The sequence below is a fragment of the Pteropus alecto genome, unplaced genomic scaffold (genome assembly GCF_000325575.1).
Source record: "Pteropus alecto unplaced genomic scaffold, ASM32557v1 scaffold7, whole genome shotgun sequence".
Taxonomy (NCBI): Eukaryota; Metazoa; Chordata; class Mammalia; order Chiroptera; family Pteropodidae; genus Pteropus; species Pteropus alecto.
Genome location: NW_006494614.1, coordinates 7,569,955 through 7,588,769, shown reverse-complemented (window position 1 = coordinate 7,588,769; position 18,815 = coordinate 7,569,955). Strand labels below are relative to the sequence as shown.

At 32.4% G+C, this 18,815-nt stretch overlaps 1 long non-coding RNA gene across 4 annotated transcripts in view; it reads right to left on the bottom strand.

The window, feature by feature from the left end:
• Positions 1-9,608, bottom strand: part of LOC107196753 — a 56,856-nt gene extending 47,248 nt beyond the window's left edge. The window contains exon 1 of one of the 4 annotated variants that reach the window (XR_003044473.1): positions 8,779-9,608. This is a non-coding gene — a long non-coding RNA (uncharacterized LOC107196753). The remainder of the gene's footprint in view (positions 1-8,778) is intronic. The other 3 variants (XR_003044474.1, XR_003044472.1, XR_001518183.2) reach the window with 3 other exon arrangements.
• Between the last annotated feature and the right edge of the window lie 9,207 nt (positions 9,609-18,815).

Genomic DNA, 18,815 nt, shown 5'->3' with positions numbered 1-18,815 from the left:
TCCCTCTTTCCTTCTTGCCCTCACTCACTCTTCTTCTTTTCTCCTAATTTACTGAAGCAGCTATGTGCCACTCTACACTCCTGGGAAACCATCCATGTGCATTTGCCCATAATGCCATATATGCCATAGGAATCAGTGTAAGCAAACAAAAGGTACCATAAAAAAAAAAAATAATCTTCCTGCAAGTACACACCAGCAAACTCATTCTTTGCATTCTTTTTTAACAACTTCTAACATAGAGTTGACCCAGAAAAATTGGGCACTTTATTTGGCTCCCCTTCATTTTATGTGCCTGAGAAATGGGAAAAAAATGACATGAAACACAAAAGTTCAGAACAGAGAGAAATAATTTTCTCTTTTAGCTGCAATTGTCTTCTTCATCACCCAACACTCATCATTACCATCATCATCATTGCATTTCATGAAATTTTATTTCATATAAGGCAGATTGTTAAAAAAATTTCTGAATTCTTATGGCTCTTTGGTTTTCCAGTAAAGAAGGCAAGAAAATTCTACCCTGTGGTTAAATCTGTACAACTCTGCTCAATGGTTGAATTTGTACAATGCTGTGGACTGTGGTTACTCCTTTCTATGCCTAGAGAAAAACCTAAAAATACACGTTAACCCACAGTCACAACACTGCAGAATAATCACTGTCTGAAGCAGTTGACACTATTCCCAAGCCAAATTCCAGTCTAAACTGAATGACCCAGGAAATACCTTAGGCAATTGCAGAGAGCAGGCTAATAGGTGAGTGGCAGCAAATCTCTGCTGTCTCAGTTTGAGGGCACGGATGAGGTGAAGGGACTGAGGCCTTTACAAGTTACTAACAGCAGGACTGGCTGGCATGCTTGTGATGTGGATATGTCCAGATGTGGTCAGGTCAGTCAGAACAGCAGGGGAAATGGGTCACAGGAGAGATAGGAACCGTTAAGTCACCTCCCCTCACTGTTTCATCTAATCCCTTAATTTATGACGTAATAACACTATCAAACGCAAGTCAGGCAGAAGATAGATTCTGTAAAAGTTATTTTTCCATTTGTTCAACTTCTTCCCCTCTCCATGATCAAATCTTTAGGGACATTTAGTTTAGGTAGTTTTGCATAGTGGTTAATGACTTGTTTTCCCAAAATAACCACAGGACACTCTACTCCAAGAAGAGACTGTGTACCATACCATGCTATTTGTAGAGTAGTGCTTATTTATTCTTCCCTGAAAAATAGGACCTCTCGAGTACTCCAAATTAACCTGTCTTTGCGCTTAGCACATAATATTGAGTATGACCTCTCCTTGGAGTAGAGATTCTGTCTCATGCATCTTCTTTTCCTCAGCTTCTAGAACAAAGTTGGGCATAGAGCTGGCACTTACCAAATATGTTTTGAAATAACCCGAACTTAGGCAATGCATCTCATTTATTTATTTTGGCATATAAAATTTTTTTTATACTTAGTAATTTCAATCCATTAATTATGGCATCAAAAGTTAGAGATAGATCCACTCTTTTCCTGAATACCTCTGAGGGACTAAAGAACATAAAATCATTGTCTAAGGAGTGCTCAAAACCTTTTCTGAAATGCTGCAGTGTTTTTCGACATGTTTAGTGGAAGTAAAATATATTTGTCAGGGTTCTTCAGAGAAACAGGACCAATTGGATGTGTGTGTGTGTGTGTGTGTGTGTGTGTGTGTGTGTGTGTGTGTGTAGAGAGATATTAAGAAATTGGCTCATGTGATCTGGCAGTCTGAAGGCCCAGAGAAGAGTTGATGCTGCAGTTCAAGTCTGAGACTTGGAAGCAAAATTCTCTCTTCTTTGGGGAAATTCGGTTGGTTTTTTCTTAAGAACTACAACTGATTGGATGAAGCTAATTATGGGCAGTAATCTGCTTTATTTAAAGTCTATTGATTTAAATGTTGATCTCATTTAGAAAATACTTTCACAGCAACACCCAGACAGGGGTTTGATCAAATATCTGGGTATTGCGGCCTCACAAGTTTGACACATCAAATTAACTATCATACTAAATATTACAATACTATGAAAATTTCAGAAACAATTTTTTTGAGTTATTCCAATTTGTTGGAGAAAAGGCTATGAAAAAAAATAAATTAAAGTCCCAGAGTTAAAGATTAGCTTGCCAACTTGCACTAACTAAAGGTCTGCCAAACTGTGTTAACTTTTTCTGCATTCTTTCTGTGGAATTTAAACTTGTGAACTTAGAAAAGGTTGGAATTTGCATGCTTCACAAGGAATTCAAAATATTCCCTTTACTTTTCTCATTGGTGTTGTTTTTTTGCATGTAACCAAATCAACCCAAAACTAATGATCCGTAGGAAAACTGCTAACCTTTGTGACTCTAATTTTGTAAAGATTATTGGCCTTTCTATTGAAATTCCAATAAGAAATCAAGATTCTGATCAAATATCATTTCTAGGAAATTTTCTATAAACTTGCATGTAGAATAAGTCTTCAGGTATACACTTTTATTAAAACAGTTGGATTTTATTCAAATTATTTACATATAAATCTGTTTTCCACAATAGTTTATGAGTCTTCATTAGTCCCCAGATAAGCAGCAACAACATCACCTGGGAACTTGTGGCTAAGTAAGGCTGAAATCACCAAAAGGTCTTGGTCTGTTGGCTCAGAAATCTTAGGAAGCCCGTCTTGTTGATGTGTGTCATGGTTAGCTCTTATGAGATGACTCAGTCCTTTTTAAAAAAGCATCTTTTTATTCACTCTTTGGAGGCTTGACATGAATTTGGCAGCGTTCATTAAATACCTTCCTGTTATTTACCACTTCTTCAACATTTAGTTCTGATTGCATCCATTTCAACTTTGTCTGCTCTTTTCTAAGTTGTTTTAATAACATTAAATCATCCAAATTCTTTTCTCTTTCTTCTCAGAGATATTTTACTACTAATGAAGTCTGAGCTATACAATTTTTTATGACTCTGTCTCTCTTGGGCCTATCACTGACTTCCCGAGAAACTGTGTATTTTAACAAGATTTCCCAGATAACTTTGAAATTAAAGTTTATTAAATACTGTTCTAGGTGTTGATATTAACATACATGACTAGGGCAATATATGTACATCAAGGAACCCATATTCTAGTAAGGAAAAAATTTCTAGAACAGGCCATGTTCTTTCTCAAATTGAGAGTTTGAAAGAGCTATTCCATATGCCACAAATATTCACTGTCCCCTACCCTTGGTCTTTCCATCTCTTATATTTTCCAGGTCACTTTATACCAATTCTATGTGAAATTCAAAATAAATAAGTACAAGTAAATCTAGTAAATTTTTTGTGCACCTCCCTACACACACACCACTGCCTAACCAGGTATCAAAATTTAGTCAAAGTTTTTGGTTATGTTGTTGTTTTGTTTTGCTTTTTTCTAGTGTCTGTGGCTAGTGCTTAATCACAGGCTAGATCTAGAGTGTTTCGATTGTTTGGAAAACCATCAATTCCTGTAAAATGAGATTGTTAAGATGTCCTTATTTTATACTGCAATGAAACTTGAATAATGAATGGTACATTGTACATTTTCCATTTGCTTCTCTAGTTAACATGTGGTCAGCCTGAAAGTAGGAATCACTGCCTGCTATACAATGTTACTCCAGTATCTCATCCATATCCTGGTGCCTCATGGGTCCTCAATAAATATTTACTGATTTTGTGGGGAGAAAAAATTTTTCCTTCTACTTTTCTAGTTTTGTTGGCTTGCCTAACAATAAAAATTACATAAAACAGATTAACAGGAGACAAACAGATTTAATTATGTACCTACAGGAGCCCACAAAGACAGGAGACTCAAAGATAACCAAGCAATTGATGTTGATATGCCATTCTGGCCTAAAGAATGGAGAAGGGGCCAGCTTGTCAAATAGAAGGAGGGTGATTCACAGGAAGAAGAGCAGATGTTTAGCAATCAAATGTATGCCCTGCCATGCAAGTAAGTCTTTCAAAAAATTTAAAAAAAAATTTATCTCTGATAATAGCTGTCTTTCTGGGACAGGCCCCCTATCCACATTCTTTTAGGCAGGTAAGGGAGAGGTAAAATTTTTCCTGAATCTGCTAGGTCTTGATTGCCTTCAGATCAAAATAATTTGCAAGCCAAAGTGATACATTTTGGGATAGCACATTCTGCTCTCCTTCAATTTTATGAATGAGTGATGAATTGAATTAGATAAAATAACGGCCACATATTTAGGGATAACTTCAAAAGATAAAAATTATTCCAGTATTTCATGCAAAACTAAATTATCAGTGAGGATTTCTTCTTTGATGCAAGTGTGTTTTTCTCCCTCTAAATTATAACAAGCATAAGAGATAATTGTTTAATTTTTTTGATTGTGGAGATCACAAATTTAAACTTGATCTTTTAAATTTAAATTCATCACTTTTCTCCCGATTCCCAATATTGTAATTATCATAAAGTAGGTATTGAGCAGAAGTGAGAACTATTAGAAAAATAATTTGTTGTTAATGAAATCAGTGGAATGCCACAAGATTCTTATTGAGTTCTTTCAAGTACTCAACAGGTCAACTAAAATCAAGAATTTAAATTCTTAAACTTATGACTAAATCCCTTCCTCCATCTATATTGAAAGAAATTCTTGGCCCAGGTTAAAGAAATGCCTCCTTGAATTTGATCAAGTATTTGCATTTCATGTTTAAGAAACACTTGCAGAATTTGATATTTCTCTCAGGTACTTGCAGGGGGCTTAGTTTTAATATCATTTCTCTTGATGTATTAGTTATTATTTTCACATAAATTGTTTAGCAGCAGGCTATATATTAAATCCTGAAGTATGCTGTATTCTTAGTATTTCTGAAAATAAATAAAAGCGTATAGAGGAAACATTTATGAAAAATGACATGCTTTCCTATATATTCAGCTGAAAAAACAGAGGTTTATTAAAGAAAACAAGAGATGCTTTCTAGTGGTGGAAGATAATGCCCCAAATAAACATGAATAAGATCTGCTTTGAAAAATCTCTGGATCTTGTTATGGTCAGTTTCAGGGGCTTATGGTGACAACTTTAAAGATGGATTTATTATGGCTCTGGTCATATTTGTACAATGCCTTTAAAAAATAAGCACCTGGGCACAGAATTTTGCTGAGAGGGCATTCATATGACAACTGGCATTGGGAAATGAATGAGGAATGGCTGAAAATCTGCAGGCTCATAGAGCATGACCAATTTTATTAAACCATTTCAGTCAGCTCTGTTCAGTGTCTATCTCTAGGCACATCAGAGAAGCCCATCACCACACTTAGTGGTACTCAGAAAAAGATATTAGAAAGGCTGACAAATTATCCTGACCTAATTAACTGGAATTCAGACTGGGGAAGTATTTTATGTAGTCTAAATTATTGTGCATCTAGTTCTGGCTATTTTCATCACATAGTGATGACTTCTTAGTATTTTGCATTTACATAGTAGTACTCTTACATTTGCAAAGTATTGAAACATTTGAATTAACAATTTGTAATATTCCCATATTAAAGATGAAAAAACTGTGGCATGGATAAATTAAACTATCTTTGATGGTTAATTTAATCCTAATATACTATCTAAGCCTACTTGTCATCAATTATGAACAAGACAAATATGGTAGAGTCTAACATGATAACAGTAGAAGACCATGAACTTTTTCATGACTAGCATTACCTGATATATTTCCTCATTTGTGGTAGTGATTCACCTGTTGATAATTCTTGCAGAGGTAGAAGCATCATCCTCTAATGTAGATTAATGTAGATTAAAATCTACATATTAATGTAGATTTAATATGTAGCATATTAAATCTTGTGTATATTTGCCTGTGTGTGAGTTGGTTTAAGTTGCAAAAATTTCATGAAGATAATTCTGACACCCTCACTTCTCATCCTTAGTGAGAATCACTGACCTAAAAGAATAATATTCATAAATTCCAGAAGAGTCTGAGATTATATCTTCCAATTACCTAGTCTAAAAATATTATTATACTTTGTTTATATTTTAAAAAGACACTTTTCAGACTTGAATATTATTGATTTGTGTTTGCATGTGAATAAAGCAATATTCAATTTTTCTTAGCACCTATTATGTGAAAAGCACAAAGCCCAATTTTTTACCCAATAGACCAGGCCAGTAATTCACAGATTTTATCATGTTTTAATCTTATGAGACCTTCCATAACTCTCCATTTGAATGAAATTCCCTCATTTCTAAAAGAAACAGATGTTCTCCTATTGCCAAGGGAAGATATTAAAAGTACTTTATATAGATTGAACTATTTTTTAAGGTTTTGGAGGGACATAATTCTACTATAACTGACAATTAAAAGTGTCTGAAACAAACATACTCGTTTATATGCCATTCATAAACCTCATTATCTTCAGAAACTAGATCTAAACTCATCTTTCTTGAATGTCTTCTTCAGTGGATAAAATAGACCCAATTACTCTGTTCATTTCTTTGTCTGGTGACCTTTGGACAGATAATTACAAATATTCATGTTTATAGTTTTACAGCTTTTATTATATTTCAGTCATTGACTCTGTTTAATATTCACAAAAGTCCTATAAATGTGGTTCTATAATTTTCAACAATTAACAGATAAAAAGACAGAGGCACAGAAATATGAAGTAGATTAAGTAGCTTGACAGTAATCACACAAATAGGTGAGATATAGACACAGAATTTGAACTCAGGACCGAAGATTTCAGTGGTCATGTTCTTAAGACTCTGTAATACTATCACCCAGGAAGAGAGTCATTTGTGATTCATTTTTCCCCCACTGGGATAGAGATATTCTTTCTTAGTAAAATTAATAGATCTATTTGTTTCAAATCTGCCATTCAGAAATTTTAGGCCCACAGAACTAAATTAATATGTATTTTTTGTAAGATTTTATAACTTGATTCTAATAACTTCTGAAACTTCTTAATCCTCAAGGTCATACTATATTTTAATTCTGTCCTTCCAAGGTGCTCACTAACCCTTCCCAGTCTGATGTTATTAACTAAGTAAATGAGCATGTTTTGAGATGATTGATGGAATTATTAAATAGCACTCATCCTAGGACTAACCCCATTACTCATGTTTCTAGACTTTGCTATTAAACTATTTGGACTACAATTATGAAAAAAATTATATTCCTATTTAGAAGTAATAAGGTAAGTCTCTCAGCTTTCTCAAATTTTGGGGGAAAGTAAAGATGGTATAAGAAAAAACATTTAAAAATTCAAAAATGGATGAAATCTTTTTCATTTATTGATGAGATTATCAGGTTAAGCAAAAACCTTCCTAGAGTTCATATAATTGCTGATTATGTTTTTAATTACTGTAATAATTATTTTCCAATTCTTCATAATTTAACTGTAATTTAGCAGAATGACTCATCAGGTAGCATTTATTTTATCATGAAATTATTCTCATTATTTTACAGTACCTAGTTGTGATAGAGGTTTATGTACTCAACAACAAAATAAGACACAAGTTACTTGAAATGTCTGTTCTTCTATTTTTAATTAAAAAAAAATTTATATATGGAATTGAACATTTTCCCATAACTTTTCCCTAAAGTTCAGAATATGATTGCAATAAATTTTAAGTTTCTAAAATATCTATTTGAAAAATCCACAAAGAGATCTGGTAAAGAGTATATTATTCTTTTTATAAAATACTTTAGCATTTTGTGTAGCAACATCAAACTTTTACAATAAAATAATGTCAGTATAATACATTCTCTTTTAACAAATTATATTTCCCTTATGGACGAAGATATTTGCAATGCTTAATTTTCTGGAGAAATTTAAAATCCTTTTGACTTTTGCTATTGGTATGTTACTGTTTTTATTTGTATTCTTTTCCTTGATTTTATTTGTTTCTATTTCTTCTTATAATTAGGACTTGTTGCTATATTTTTCTGCAAAATCACTGGATCCTATTATACTTAACAATTGTGCTGCCAAATTAAATAAATAAAAAGGCTGTTTTACTCTATATTGCCTTATTGCAACTTTTCACTGTGATCCTATCAGAATTTGTCTGACATGAAGTCTTTCGAGATCAATATATAGTATCCCTTCTCCTACATTAAATAAATTGGATCTGAATTTCACTTTGTTACTCACTACTACAATTAATTTAACTTTTGGTGCATTCCGAGGCTATTGCTTTTTTGTTTTCTAGATAATACAGAACAAAGGTTGAATTGGGAACTCTACACTACACCTAGTTTAGAACTTAATTAACCACAAAAGTTAAAAGCGAGGGCAGTCCCCAATAAGCTGACAATGAAAGTGGTGGCTGCCCTCAACCTGATAAGAAAGAAACCAAGAGTTTTAAATTGAGATCACCACCAGCATAGCCGTAGGTTTCAGCAGTGACAAACTGTAGTTACAGATTCCAACAGCCCCTGATGAAAAGCTGTTCTCATTCCCTAATGCTTTATGGGAGAGCTGCAGCTGCTTGGAATATTTTTCAAGCAGAAAGCCATCATCATGACAACACCAGAGTAAAAAAGGGCAAAAAAAGTTCTTTCTGGTAGGGAAATAAAGACATCTTAAGCTTGACTTCAAAAGCTCTCTACAGCAAACAGTAACTGTGGAAATACTGTTTCATCTTTGCCTCTGGGATATTATTAAGCTTTTCTAGTAGCTCTAACTGCAGGAGAAGGGATTACAGAAGTTGCTGCTGTGTAGCTGCCTGCCATACAAATATCTGGAAAAGCTGGGATCATGGATTTATATTCGGGCCAGTGATTAGCCAACCCCAAGATACTGACCTGGTAATAAACACGGCAACACACCTCTTTTCACACCATACAAGTAAAAGCACGTAAGACACTTCCATCTCTTGCTGAAATGTCAAAGACTTCTCTTTCGTTAAAGTTTGCAAAATTCAGCCGGGCCAGTTCTATCTACAATGACTAATAGCATGCATCATCCAGCAATGCCATTCACACCGCAATGGTTATAGCTGTGTCAGCATTTCCACGATGATTCTCTGCTTTCAGAGGTTGTAGCTCAATTGTTTAAAAATCCACTAGGAATTGCAATGACCCATGCAGTCCTGGTGTAGAAACTATACAATATCATTTTAGCTCAGAGGGCAGAGACACAATAAAGATTAGTAATCAAAGGTGCTTTATTATTGTTATTTATTTGATTCAGCAGCTCAATATGTTTTTGCAAAATCATTTTTCAGTGGAATGTATCTACTGTCCATTTGATGTGGATGAACTTCTTGTTATTTTGAAAAAGGGAAAACAAACCAATTTCATTTTTTTAAAATGAATGAGTACATGCAGAGTGTATTTTATCATGCTATCAAAGATTTGTAACCAAAATTGAATGAAATTTGGATTCTCTGTGTAAATAAGAGCTACTATGTATCTCGGTCTCCTAACAAAGTAAAATCCATAATGATCACTAAATAATTACTAGATGTCTTAACAGCTGGCATTTTGTTCTTACAGATTTAAATGTGAAAATGAATCTAACACTTAATGTGCATACACATATATGATATTGTGAAAAATATAATACACTTAGCTTTCAAAATTTATCTTCTCAGGACAAAAAAATGCCAGGAACACAATGATAGGCTTAAAACATAATCAAGATTAAACAATAGGTATTTTAAAACATAGAAAAAATTTATTTTTAATGAACATTAACTTGATTTGATTTTTCTCAAAAGCTGATACATTTGACAACTCTTTTATAGACACAACTGAATGAAATTTATTGCTGTTTTTTAAAAGCTTCTAATAATTAGGTCTCTATGACAGTGGTTTATAGTCTTCATTTTCCTATGCAGTTGAAATTTTAAAAAAATCATTCTATGATTATTCTCTGATTTTCTGCCTCGTCTAGATCATCAGTGAGACACATCGGTGTAGCCTAGCCATTATTATTTTCTTCAGTTTCATTTTTATCTATTTCATTATTTTAATTAAAATGCATTTTGCATCTATAATCAGTTTTGAATAAAAGAGATTTATAGTAAAGAAGGACTATACAGTAAACCTACCTCTCCTAAATTGTACTGAAAATGCATTATTTTAAATCAGGGCTTTATAAGTACTTAGTTTATTATTTTATTTTCATGTTTGAGGCTGTCCTTAGGCTATAAAATAGTGAGATCTGACCTTGCATATTAGTATATTTTAATAAGCATTCAATAAAAAGCAACAAGTAAAAATTTATTCCATCAATGTAAAGAAAAAGTGCATATAGCATTATAATGAAATTATCACTTATTTTTGGTGAGGCTAAAATTACATTAGAGTTTTTAAAATAGTTTAAAGTTCTGTGGTTCCTTTTTGAGAAGTAACTGTCTGCATTTCATCTCTTGACATGAAGCTTTAAATATCAAAGTGCTTTGATGAATAATAAATACAAATATAAATGAATAAACAACCTGATGCCAGGAAAGAGGCAGATAAATATTCAAAGGAGGTGACTTTGTGTTTTGTTTTGTTATTTTGTAATGTATTTTGCATTTGGCCTAGTCAACAAATAGATGAAAACAGAAAAGTAACATAAAATATTTACTGTACAGATAAGCCACTCTTGTAGTTCCTATAATACTTGATGAGTCTAAGGTGCAAAAATCCAATATTCTGTTAAGCAAAATAATCATTCTGCCTTGGCATTTTAATCTCCAACATATTGGGGTGGGGGTGACCTATGCAATTTGATTTCCAAATTGATTTTAAAAATCGGTCCTTATGGCAGAATAAATGCAGTATTTGATTCCCTGTGGCTGTTGCTGCTCCATCAAATTATTGCCAACTTTAGGGCCCGGTGGGGAGGAGAAGCACTCACCGCTGCTCCTGCTTCACTGATCTGGGAGCACAGGCCATAAGCAGCCTGATTCCAGGAAGTTATGTCCAGGGATTGTGGCATGGAGACAAGTATGCTGTGGCTCTGAACTAGAAAACTTCAGAGAAAGGTGCTTATTTTATATAATATGATAGGAAAGTCAGGATACATAATGAAAATACGCTCTGTCACTGCTTCCCTGTTTGGTGGGTAGGTCATGAGTCAGGCTGATGAAATGTAAAAGCCAGAGAGTTGAAGTTTTCCTCCTGCTGTGATCAGACGTTCTTAGGATTCCAGGGGAGGTAATCTTTAAAGAAAACATGGCAGAGCTTTGGAAAGCTTCGTGATCATGACCCACCAGTAGCCCATGCTCTCATAGGAGGAGCCAGTTTGAGTTAACCTGTGGTCAGTTTTTATCCTGCTATTCTTAGATACACTAAAATTACAGACCTTAATCTCTGAGGTAGAACTTTAACTCTCACCATGCAGAGTTCCTTCCCAAAAAAAGGCACTGCACAAATGATTTCATCTTAAAATATATAGAAACATTCTATGTAGCCATGCCTTCTATAATGTTCCGAACTCAATAACAACTTTTATATTAATATTACTTATAATTTACAAAGGGCTTATAAACACAAAATTAAATTCTCATAATGATATTTAGAATTGACAAGGAAATGTTATAAACCATCTCTCCTTTCCTTTTTCTTTTCTTTTCTTATTTATTTATTTATTTATTTTTTCTTAAGCAGAAAACGAGAGTTTGTAAGGAAGGAAGAAGTAATATTCTCTGGCAAATAAATAAGCAATAAACACAAGCTTCCAGGCCCTGGTCCCATATCTAAGGCAGACATCAGTGTTTATTGTGTAGTATAATCTCTACTGAATCTAGACTTTATTTATGTAAGCCTTCTCAACACAGTATTCACAACATATACCAACAGCAGAGCAGTTCAGGCAAGAAAAGAAATAAATTTACTATTCCACTCTCATGGACCATTGAAAACAACAATCAGTACACACAATATCCAATTCTAGCTTACATGTTCCAAGTAGTCAGATTTAAGTAGAAGCATATCCAAACCATAAAAAAATACAATATCAAATGATATTGATGCACAGTATCCCTATGATATCTATAATGTTACTATTATAGATATTCAAGTAATAAAAGTAAATGAATATGGAATTAAAAAAATAAAAACCCAAGTATAAACAAAAGCGAAAGAACTCTGCTGTATTACACTTGAATAACATAGCCACTCTGAAGAAGGAAAAAGCAAAACCAAACAAACAAATTAAAAAAACAAAAAGATGAACCAAATTAATTTATGTAACATTTGAACATAGCATTTTAACTGTACACTCTCAATGTAAGGGAAATTTAGAAGTGCAAATCTTTAATTCTTTCTTGTAGGTTGTGTTTTTCTAGTGGTGTGGACCCAACAATATTGAGGCTCTTTTTTATATATCATCAGATTGAGTAAATGACTAAGTTTGTTGGAAGCCAGGGTTTGCATTATGGACATGAACTAAGTAAAGACTAGCAAAAACCCAAGGAGTAGATTGAAATTAGAGGTATCTGTATATACTTGCTATGTGTATAAACACATACATACATATAGTCACAGATATTTTAGTTCTGTGAGCTGAATGGGACTAGATGTGATGATACATCAATAGTAATAAATAAACCTAGAATTGATTTATAAATGTAATTGCCCATTGAAAGAAACTAGAACTTCTTGGAGAATTATCTGGTTTCATTTCAGAACTAGAAGTTGAAACTGAAACATCTTTCAGAATGTAAATAATGATTATGATTATTATTATTATTATTATAGCATAGCAAAAGGATAAAAGAGCCAGTTGAAAGTGGTTAATACTGGGAAAAATCTGTGATAATTTAAGCATAAAATAAATAAGGACAGAAATGCAAGATGATCCATTGAATAAAATAGGAAAGCATATTTTCACACTGAAAATAGAATAATTATAAATGTCAGATAAATAGATAGGTAGGTAGGTAGGTAAGTAGGTAAGTAGATAGATGATAGATAGATGATAGATAGATAGATAGATGATAGATAGATAGATAGATAGATAGATAGATAGATAGATAGATGGATAGATAGATAGATGATACACAGACAGATACACATGTAGAAACAAAAAGAGGGCTCTTCATTCTAGTAGAATGTAGAAGAAATAGTAATGATAGAAAAATCACCATTTTTCTACCATCACAGTAAAAATTAGTCCTGGCAAGAATCATAAATGATGCCAAATCTTGCCATGAAAGTTTATGAGGAAAATATCTCCCCATGGATTGGTTATTATTTGTAAGAGAAAAATAAAAAGTTAACACATTAATATTACCTTATATTTTCACTTTCATGAATTGACTCAGTGTATGCATGTTCAATAAATTGATAATTTCCTAAAAAGTACCAATACATTCTTCAGACCATTCTGCTAGCCCTTACAGAAAATAATTCCTATTGCTCTTTCATGGCTTCCCTATCTTAATTTATTTTAAATGACACAAAACTCTTCCAGATAGTAACTACATTTGAGTTTTATTCACAGAGTAGATTTTTGTTCAAGAACCCTGAGTTAATCTGTCCCCAAATCACTAAGAACTATTTGAATAGACTATAAATAATCTACTCCACAGGAGAATCGCATGGTGCAAACATTCTCCCAGGTTCAGAAGCAAAATCTTCATAACTAAAAATTTGTAGAAGTAGCATTATCATCACCACAACACATATGCAACTCTTACTGTGATAATAACTTCTTATGCATTCTCTAATTTCATATGAAACTGAGTAATGTGCTATAACTTGAATAGCCCATTTTAAGAACATTTATATGTAGATTTGCCCCCCACATTATTGCCCCTTGAAACTCTTTATATATGTTTTTATACATAAGTATATTTTGAAGAAGTTATATCTATTACAAAACTAAATACAGTTATGTGCTGCATAATGACATTTCAGTCAACAGCATACACAATGGTAGTCCTATAAGTTTATAAAGGAGCTAAAAAATTCCTATCACCTGGTGACATTATTGCTGTCGCAGTGTCTGTTGTAATGCAACACAATACATGTTTGTAGTGATGCTGGAGTAAACAAAGCTACTGAGCTGCCAGTTGTATAAAAGTGTGGCACATACAATTATGGGTAGTACGTACGTAGTACTTTATAATGATAATAAACAACTATGTTACTGGTTTATGTACTTAATTTACTATACCATTTATCATTATTTCAGAATATACTCTTTCTACTCATAGAAAAGTTTACTGTGAAACGGTCTAATATTATACCAGCAGCAGCCTCATACATTTTCTGTTTACCATGTGTCCTGATCGCATCATTTTCTTTGTGCTTGATTTTTAATCTTGTGTTATTTTATAAATTTAGTGTGGCCTTTGTATACAGTGTTTTAAATCTATAAGAGTGAAGAGTAACGTCCTAGACCTTCACATTTACTCACTACTTACTCTTTGACTCACCCAGAACAATCTCCAGTCCTGTAAGCTCCATTCATGGTAAGTGTCCTATACCATCTTTATGTTGTATACTGTATTTTTACTGTATGTTTACATGTTAAGATAGATAAATACTTACTATTATGTTACAATTACTTACAGTATTCAATACAATAATAATCTGTATAGGTTTGCAGCTTAGGTGCAATAGGCTGTACCATATAGCCAAGGTGTGTAGTAGGCTATACCATGTAGGTTTGTGTAAGTGCCCTCTATAATGTTTGTACAGCAATAAAATTCCCTAACAATGTATTTTTCGGAAAGTATCCCCATCCTTAAGGGATTCATGACTATATACTCTTACCATATGATCCAGTAATCCAGTAATCATGACCCTTAGTATTTACCAGGAGCAGTTAAAAACTTATATCTATGCAAACTTACACATGATATTTAATTTTTTTTTTCATAATTACCAAAAATTGGAAGCAACGAAGATATCCTTCAGTAGGTGAATGGATAAACTGTGGTATATCCAGCTATCACGCAGTGGAAACACATAGAGGAAGCTTAAATGTGTATATTACAAAGTGAAAGAAGCCAATCTAAAAGGTTACATACTATATAATTCCAAGTATATGATATTCTGGAAAGGACAGAACTATGGAGACAGTAAAAAGATAAGTGATTGCGAGGGTTTACGGGAAGGATAAATTTGCAGAGCACAGAAAATTTTTAGGGCAGTAAAAATATTCTTAATGAAACGATAATGGTCTATACATGTCATTAAACATTGTCCACATCCATAGACTGTACAACACCATGAGTGAACCTTAAGGTGACCTATGGTCTTTGGGTGAATATGATGTGTCAATAAAGTTTCATTAATTGTAACCAATGTTTAATTCTGATAGAGGATGTTGATAATGGGGGAGGCTATGAATGTGTGGGACATAGGTTAAATTAAAATTATACTTTCTGCACAGTTTTGCTGTGAACCTAAAACTACTCTAAAAAAAGTATTTTCTCAAGTTTTATTTAAAGAAATTATAATATTTTTGTATAAGTAAATTTCAAAATGTATATGCATTTTACTATAACTGTTTACTCCCAAAGCAGTTAATGTATAGACTGCAACTTATTCTTCAATGATTAAAGCTCCATTCAAATGTCCCTTTGCTGACACAAGAAAGATTGATAGTTGGGAGCTAAGAAGCTATTATAATAGAGAACATGGGACGTAGACTGAAGAACAATTTCAACTCCCAGCTCTGTCGACATTAACTGTATGATTTTAGGGAAGTTGCTCTGAGCCTTATTTTTCTCATTAGTAGGGCTAAAAAAAAAATGAAAAAGTGGTAAAATGTCAATTTCACAGGGCTGTTGTTGTAAGGATTAAATTATGAAGGAAATGCGTGTTCACCTTCTTTATAAACTGTAAGATAATGGCCAATCATTGGTATCATTTGAATGATCATTTCAAGAATAATCACCCATGCCATTTTAGAATCATTATTAAATAGGAGAGGAAAGTCATACAAATCCCAAATGGATAAAATAACCTCAGAAAAATATGTAATGAAAATCAAAGAAGTGCAACGAATTTATATTGTAATGAAAAATCATGGAATAAAATATAATCTTGATATGATGACTCTTTTCTACTTTTTTTATATGACTCTGATTCTGGGAATATGGTGTTATATTTCCTTTTAAAATGTATCAATATTATTATAGCATATCAAAACCTCTGACAGGTTAAAGGAATTCTGACAGATCTCGAACACTGAATTACAATAGGTTTAAATTTCCCTAGAAATTTAAATAAACTATTAGTCATATCATAAAAAGTGCTACATGTTATATAATAAATGAATATGAATATAAAACACTTTAAATCTCATGTTTTATTTTGTTGAATAATGATAGCAATTTATTATAATTTTTGCAATAGGTGACCTATAAATCTATAAAAAATTGAAGTGGAATATTTGTCCAATTATCAACTCAGAAGGCACTTTCTAATCATAAAACCTATGTTGGAGAATGGGGAAAAAAGTAAAATGGCAAAAGATTGATATGAACAATGAAATTCATTAAAAACAAAATTAAAAGGCAAAGAATAGCTATGAAATACTTTAAAGAAACAAACTAAAAAAATTGATAACCTTAATTACAAACTTTTAATGCAAGTCATAATAACCACTTAAACACCAATAGAGCAGCATAAAAATGACATAATTCAGAAAAAATAATACAACTAATACATAAATCCATGAAAAGTATTTTAATCTTTCTGATAATCAGAAATTTTAGATTAAAATGACCAAGTTATTATTAAATTAAAAATTGTTAAAAGCTTTTAGTCATATTTACTCTGTGTGCACACTAAGGCTCACATGATGAGAGTGCAAACTGGCACAACCTTTCTGGAAACCTTTGTCAATACTTACCAAGGTCTATAAAATGTTCATACCCTTTAGTACAAAAATTTCTTTTCTAGAACTGTTTCCTAAGGAACTAATCAGAAATTCATACAAACATTTAGTACAAAAGTAAGAATCATGACATATTTATAGCAGTTAAAACCTATGAGCAACCTAAATGTCTAATGTTTAGATAGTAATTAAATATATTCTGGCATAGCTATAAGGTAGAACATGTGGTTTAAGTCAATGTAGATTTTTAAATGATATATAATGACATGAGATAATGCTAATGATTTGTAGTTAAGTTAAAGGTAAGAATGCAATTCTGTATCACATCTATTTAATCTTAATATTTTGTTCAGAAATATTTAAGATTTCAAATACATAAATTTAGAAAGTGGCAAAATATATCAAAATGATTACTACAATAATTTTCTATATAAAGAATTTTTATTATACATTTTTATTTTCTGTATGCTCTAAATTCTTTACAATGAGCATATATTTTTGAAAATTAAAGATATAATTAAAATAAATGAATAACTTTCAATATCTTTCATCACATTTTTAAAACATTTTTCATCAGTACTTTTATCACTGGTTGTGAAATAAAACTTAAACGTTAAGAAACAATGAAAACAGTCTGGAGGATTCCCCCCAGATTAAAAATAGGTATATCTTTTGATCCAACAATTGCACTTCTGGGTATTTATCCAAAGAAAACCAAAAGAATAACTCGTAAAGATCTACGCAACCCTATATTCATGGCAGCACAATTTACAATAGCCAAGATATGGAAGCAACCTAAATGCCCATCAACAGATGTTTGGAAAAAGAAGTTATGGTTCATATATACAATAGAATATTACTCAGCCATTAAAAAAATGAAATCCTACCATTTGCAACGACATGGATGGACTTAGAGGCTATTATGCTGAGTGAAATAAGTCAGACAGAGAAAGATAAGTACCCTATGATTTCACTTATATGTGGAATCTAACAAACAAAAACTAATCAAAAACAGACTCACAAATATAGAGAACAATCTGGGGACAGCCAGAGGGGAGTTGGGGAGCTAGGAGAATGGGGTGAAGAGTTAAAGAAGTACAAATTAGTAGTTGATATATGGTCACAGGGATGGGAAGCATGGCATAGGGAATGCAGTTAGTATTAATGTAATGGCTCAGTGGAGAGCCAGAGGAGAGAAGGAGCAATTAAGGGGATTGTTTTATAAACTATGTATATGTCTAAACAATGTACTGTATACTCGAAATTAATAATAAAATAAATTTAAAAAAAATGTAAAGGAAATGACAGATGTGGACTAATGTCTCAGCCTGCACCACTGGCTTAAGGAAATTAAGTTAATGTTATATGTGTTGGTTTTCCATAGCACCTGACACTAGTGAAATAACCCAACTTTTCTTTCTCTTCTGTTTATTTGTCTGAGATTGTTGCATGACAAATTATGTATTAATCTGTATTGAAGCAAACGTGTAGACTTTAATTGGCAAGCTACTTTCAGGTTCTCAAGCACTAAATCCATCTCAGGAGACTTGCACATGGGGTTACACTGTGTCTTTATAGGTGTGCCTTGAGTGTATTTGATAATTAACTGTGGCTGGAAGCCCAGACTCTCTGTGTATAAGCTGTTCCTTTAACTAACATATCTCCTTCATATGCCCTTTATTTCAATTTAAGGAAGTAAAATATTAATGTAATAAAAGTATTTTCTAAGTATACAAATTTATCAAATGCAAGTAATTGAAAACTTTATAGGATTATACACATGTCCTTGTAATTATTTTGTACATAAGAACAAAGCATGCACTATATATTTTTTCAATATTTACTATTTTTGCCAAGGAATTATAAAGAACAATTTTTCATAGCAAAAGGAAGGGACTTTTTTCTCCCTAGATTGCATATTCTATGAATGTTGTTCGATGACTATTCACTATGTTAGGTGTTTTCCCATCTAACATTTGGTTTTATAGAGATAGGAATGGCTGCTGAAGTAGACATGAACGTTCGAACTCCTTTTGCCACTTTTCATTTG